General features: G+C 39.6%; 1 protein-coding gene across 1 annotated transcript in view; it reads right to left on the reverse strand.

Annotated features, from left to right (window-relative positions):
• Window positions 1-6,411, reverse strand: part of LOC131683153 (uncharacterized) — a 529,082-nt gene extending 522,671 nt beyond the window's left edge. The window contains exon 1 of the mRNA XM_058964983.1: window positions 6,035-6,411. The gene's annotated coding sequence lies outside the window, so the exon portion shown is untranslated. The remainder of the gene's footprint in view (window positions 1-6,034) is intronic.
• Between the last annotated feature and the right edge of the window lie 212 nt (window positions 6,412-6,623).

Below are 6,623 nucleotides of genomic sequence, written 5' to 3' on the forward strand. Positions count from 1 at the left end.
AGTGAAAAGTGTAACAGTGAAACCCCGAAACAGCCTCGTAAGAATGAACCCATTATTTTAGTGCGCCTTAAAAAGAATTGAATCAAAGTGCTAGGAAAACAAAGAATGAATTGCGTAGCCAAATTGACCGTGCATCGAATAAAATTCAAACTGTTCGAGAAGGCAATGGTGGCTCAATCATCCTCGGTGTGACAAGTGCGGAGGCAATAGAATCAGTTGTGGCAGTGGTGAGAGAGAAGTTTTGAGAGAATTATGAAATCTCAGTTCCGAAACCGGCAAAACCAAGGTTGAAGATTGTGGGGATTGCGGAACAGTTGTCAGAGAGTGAACTTAAAAATAGCCTGGAAGAACAAAATGAATCAATGAACTAAACAGAGTTAAAACTCATAACGTTATTTAAAACTAAGCGGAATAATTACACAGCATATAATTATGTGATTGAAGTGAATGCTGATTCGTTTGAGACCATGCTCAAGTTAGGGTGTGTAAACATTGGCTGGGAAAGATGTAGAGTGGTTGAGTGTTTTGGAATAGTACTTTGCTTTAAATGCTGTGCGTATGGGCATAAGAGTACTGAATACAAAGACTCTCAGGTCTGCTCTAAATGCGCAGGGGACCACATTACAGCAGAATGTGCATCAGAATTACTTTGCTGTGCTAATTGCGCTAAGATGAATAGGGACCGGAAGCTGAATCTGGAGACAAAACATGTAGCCTACAGTTTCGAATGCGCTGTGTATAGGAAGCTTGTTGAAAGAAAGCGTCAGCAAATTAGTCGTGACGTATAGCAATTACCGTTGACCAGCATACCAGGATATCTGAACGGATTACTTTCTGTTCTGAGGGTATATGTCCTCTCGAAGCTACCTTTGATACTGCACCCCTCAAAATAATTTTGGGTTCCAGTCTTCTGTTGGACAACATACTCCCGGCTCCGTAGCTGATATTCATCCAGCAATCTGCAATCCAAACGATGATGAACATGCAACTTTTCCTCCAGGTAAAGCCAAAGAGGGTATATGTCCTCTCGAAGCTATCCTTGATACTGCACCACCTCAAAGTAATTTTCGGTTCCAGCCTTCTGTTGGACAACATACTCCCGGTTCTGTAGCTGATATTCTTCCAGCAATCTGCAATCCAAACGATGATGAACTCGCAACTGTTTCTCCAGGTTAGGCCAAGGAGGGTATATGTCCTCTCGAAGCTACCCTTGATACTGCACCCCCTCAAAGTAATTTTCAGTTCCAGTCTACCGTTGGACAACACACTCCCGGCTCCGTAGCTGATATTCATCAAGACATCTGCAATCTAAATTATGATGACCTCACGACTGTTTCTCCAGGTAAAGCCAAAGAGAGTATATGTCCTCTCGAAGCTACCTTTGATACTGCACCCCCTCAAAGTAATTTTCGGTTCCAGTCTACCGTTGGACAACATACTTCTGACTCCGTAGCTGACTTCCACCTAGCTATCCGTGACTCAAATTATGAAGACACCACGACTGTTTTTCCAGGTAAATGCCAGGAATGTATATGTTCCTCCGAAGCTAGACATACAGATACTGCCTCCCTTCAAATGAATTCCCGTTCCCAGCTCAGAATATACTACCAGAACGTGAGAGGACTACACACAAAGATCGATGAGCTGATCATAGCTGTATCCGATGCAGAGCACGGTGTCATTATCCTGACAGAAACATGGCTGAACGACGAAATCAATTCCCTGCAGCTGTTTGGGCCTAGATATACGGTCTATCGTAACGATCGTGACCCAGTCGTTTCTGGTGAAAAAAGGGGCGGGGGTGTACTTATAGCTGTTTCTAATCGGTTAGCGTCTATACAAAAAGTTTTAACAGTAACGGCGTAGAACAACTCTGGGTAAACCTTAATAGCCATGGTAATAACACATGCGTGGGCGTCGTATACCTCCCTCCGGACTCCGCAGATAACATAAACGTTATTCAGAACCATATTCAATCCGCACTTGACATTGCTAATTCGCTAGAACCCCAAGCTTCTCATTTGTTATTTGGAGATTACAACCAGCCTGGTCTTGTATGGAAAACGACTTCTTTCGGTTATGCTTACGCCGACCATTCCGACTCATCCCTTTCGAGATCTAGCGTTGCTTTACTAGACGGGATGTCATTACTCAACATGCTGCAAATGTGTACGATCACGAACAGACTAAATCGCACGTTAGATCTTCTGTTTGTAAATGAAGATGCATACAAGAACTGCCATGTCTATCGCGCAGATGAGCCACGCGTTGAAATAGATTCGCATCACCCTCCCCTCTTAGTTGTGCAGACCTGTCCTGGACAGGTTATTTTTGACGAGATTCTTGACGATTTGAAGTATAACTTTTCAAAAACCGATTTTCCCGGACTCAACAACTCACTGCAAACGATTGACTGGGTGACTTTACTCAATAACGCAACCGATGTAAATGACGCAATAGAAAAGTTCTCATCGATCCTGACCCAACTGTTTGAAATATATGTCCCAGCCCCGCGTCCTAAACCAAAACCACTTTGGTCCAATCGACGTCTCCGAGAACTTAAACGACTGAGGGCAGCCGCGCTTCGGCACTACACCAACCGACGAAATCCCAATACAAAGCGGGAATTCATATATGCTAGCAACAATTACAAAGCTTATAACCGCTTCCTATACTCTCGGCATGTATTACAAACGCAATCTGACCTTCAGCGAAATCCCAAACGTTTCTGGTCTTTTGTAAATGAGAAGCGTAAAGAGAGTAAACTTCCTTCTAGTATGACTTTGGCAAATGAAACTTCTAACACGACTCGCGGTATCTGTAACCTGTTTGCAAAACATTTTTCGAGTGCATTTGAAACAGTTCCGACTACTCCAGAACAGGTCGAAATCGGACTACGAGATGTTCCCAGGGGTGTGATGGACCTAGGTAGCATCCATTTTACGGAGGAAGACATTGTTGCTGCTACTGATAAATTGAAATCTTCGACTTCGGCTGGTCCTGATGGGATTCCTGCCATTATTTTAAAAAGATGTGCGAGTGCCCTTTCCGCTCCCCTAAAACTGATTTTTAATCTATCTTTGTCGCAAGGGACGTTTCCTCTTTGTTGGAAAAAATCGGTTATGTTTCCTGTTTTTAAAAAAGATGACAAGCAGGACATAGCAAATTATCGGGGAATAACCTCTCTCTGTGCGGGGTCCAAGATATTTTAAATTCTAGTAAGCAATGTATTGTTCCGGGAAGCCAAAACATATATATCAACAAATCAACACGGGTTCTTCCCAGATAAATCAACATCCACGAATTTAGCACAATTCACTTCACACTGCATTAAAAGTTTTGAATGCGGAGCACAAGTGGATACTATTTATACAGATCTCAAAGCAGCTTTCGATAGTGTTGATCATTCGCTCCTACTGGCGAAGATAGAAAGATTGGGTGCCTCACTCAACTTCACCAAGTGGCTTAAATCATACCTTGTAGGCCGTACCTTATCTGTCAAACTAGGAAATGTTGAGTCACATAACTTTATAAATTTATTAGGTGTGCCCCAGGGTAGTAATCTTGGACCCTTGCTGTTCTCCTTGTTCTTCAATGACGTTTGTAATGTCCTTCCACCAGGATGCAAACTTATCTATGCAGATGACCTTAAACTGTTTCTTATTGTACGATCTGAATTGGACTGCATTGAACTACAGCGACAACTAGATGAATTTTGTAACTGGTGTACTCGAAATCGGTTGACTATCAGTGTATCCAAATGCTCAGTAATTTCTTTCACGCGCAGAAAAAATCTAATTTTGTGGTGTTATACTATCTCAGGGAAACTACTGGATGGAGTGTCAGTTGTCAGGGACCTTGGTGTACAGCTGGATTCTAAATTGACGTTTAGAGATCACTATTCCCACATCATTGCGAAAGCCAACTGGAACCTTGGTTTTATCATTAGAATAGCCAAAGAGTATACTGACCCATACTGTCTGAGAGCACTGTACTTCTCTCTTGTACGCTCCATCCTGGAAGCTTCAGCTGTCATTTGGTGCCCGTACACAAATGTCTGAATTACCAGAATTGAATCTATACAAGCTAGGTTTCTCCGATATGCCCTTAAAACCCTGCCATGGCGCAACCCGATAGAGTTGCCACCTTACATTGAACGCTGTCGCCTGCTCGACATGGACCCTCTTTCAAAAAGGCGAAATATATCCAGAGCCGTGTTTGTAGGGAAAGTTCTAACTGGTGAAATAGATGCCCCAAATATACTTTCTCAGAAATGTAAATGTGCCCGCTAGAAGTATAAGATCGTGGAATTTTTTAAGACTTGACTATCAAAGTACTGATTATGGACAGAATGAACCCATAAGGGCGATGTGTAGCGTATTTAATAATGTTTATGAATGTTTTGACTTCTCTGTATCAAGTGACGTTTTTAAAAATAGGCTTAAACGGCTAGTGCATAAGGTGTGATTTAGATAGGGATTTTGATTTGTTAGATGTATTATTAGTAACACATTGTAATGTGATGTGTAATATTGTTTAATGTGTACATGTGAAAAGATAATGAGGTTTTTACGCGCATTTGGAGGTTTTCCTCATTCTATATTTCATGTAGACCATGTAGGTCAGATGAAAATAAAATAAATAAATAAATAAATAAATAAAAACTCACATTTTCACACGAAAAGTTATTGGCACTCACACAACTTCTCTGGATAAATACAACGTGTTATTTCTCCGGATAAATAAAACTGCCGGAGAATGAGTGAATGAGTTTATCACGGTATCTTTTTTCGCTCGCTGCTTTCTTGTCGTTATTCCAAAACACGAAAAAACAAGTCTATCATATTTCTTGAGCGTTTTTTCAGAACGTCATATCTGCAATGAGTTACTCTCTTTGTTTACTTTCTCTTCTGTTAATAATTCGGTCATTTTAACATTTATCCCTCAACTCTTTGCATAATATGCTAGTTAAAACCACCGTCTTTCGATCTGTACTGTAAAATAAGTGAAAAGTGTTATAGTGACGCCGTAAAAATCGAAAGAGAAAGTAAACAAAGAGAGTAACTCATTGCAGATATGACGTTTTGAAAAAACGCTCAAGATTTCTTTGCCGCTTTTCTTTGTAATTAAGTGTATTTTTTGAAGTTTTTATTGATTTCCACGAAATTAAAATTTTATCACCTTCTCCGGTGAGAAGGAAAAAGTCAAATAAATGTAACCCGGAAAATCATTCTCACGGTATTTGTGGAGACGGAGAATTTTGCAACTCATCTTATCTTGGAAAAGTTGGACATCGGATAAGCTTCTTCTCGCGTGAGTGAGAGAGAATTACAATGCCTGGTGCAGACAATACAAGTTCATGTGCGAAACTTATGTTTTCACTATGAAGCAGAAAAAATAGTCTATAACACCTGCTGATTATAATTGTACTTCTATTCAAGCAAAAAAAATGAAATGTATATTAAAATAGTTATGAGTCACACATATTTTCGTCGATTACGTCAGCGACGACAGCCAGGGTCGTTGAATGCAAAAAATGTCTGGTTTGTTGCATTTTGATTGAATATGGGTATAACACAAAAAATGACGAAGACTTAAGCTTTACTAACACAAATGAACACGTAAAGACATACGGCATTTTCATTGAAATGAGCTCCAGGTGCACGCGCAGAACACAAATTAATCAAGAATATGTAATTTTATTTTCGTTGTTTATATTGCCTGAATTTCCCCAAATTCGGGCAAAAACAATGGCAAACTAACCTAAATTTTCTCTCAAACACAAGTGTTCTACATTTTTACAATAGTTTATAGTAACTGAATATAAGATACAGATGTTAATAATGTGGCACACAGTCTAATAGGTCTGAATGAAACAAATCACCCTGTTCGGTCATATGTGATCATTTTCAAGCACCTGGTGATGTAAGCTTGAGCTACTATAATCAACAGTCCAGTCATTCGTGTAGGATTAGCGCAGGTTTTAAGCCTCTTACCTTAGTTAAGTTTAGCCGAGATAGCATTTGAATTTTACCTACAAACAGGAACCAGTTTTTTGTATTTGTTGGTATTCTGTAAAGGTAAATCACTTCCAAATCATCACACTGTAAAATATAAACGCTACCAAAGGAGAATAACTTATACACAAACACCTGTGCAATGATTGAACTGAGTAGACAATTCTCTGGCACACTTTAAAGGTATAACGAAACGTTAATTAATTCTTTAAACTTTACACAATTTTATTGTTTGCAAACAAGTACTCATATTGCGCTATGACACTTGCAAATTACTTGAACATGTTTAATTTTTCTTATTGGACTAGTTTCCAAACCAATAATGAACACAGATAAATTACGTTTTCACTATGCGACGAACTATACCCAACTGGATTATATTGGCTACCAGTTGTGAATATCTCTTTCTACTCTTTTTCGTCGTGTTCGCCATGTTGATCAGTTTAAGTACAATGTGCACGATCCGTTAGTCTGCTGTCACCGATACAACAGTCATGCAGTCATCATGGCATGCAGTGTATATGAAGATTTACAGACAATAACGATAATACGGAAAGTTATAAATGTGCACACGCATTAGACGTGACTCTTTCAAAATCTGCTATA

Source organism: Topomyia yanbarensis, chromosome 2 (genome assembly GCF_030247195.1).
Source record: "Topomyia yanbarensis strain Yona2022 chromosome 2, ASM3024719v1, whole genome shotgun sequence".
In the NCBI taxonomy this organism is placed as follows: domain Eukaryota; kingdom Metazoa; phylum Arthropoda; class Insecta; order Diptera; family Culicidae; genus Topomyia; species Topomyia yanbarensis.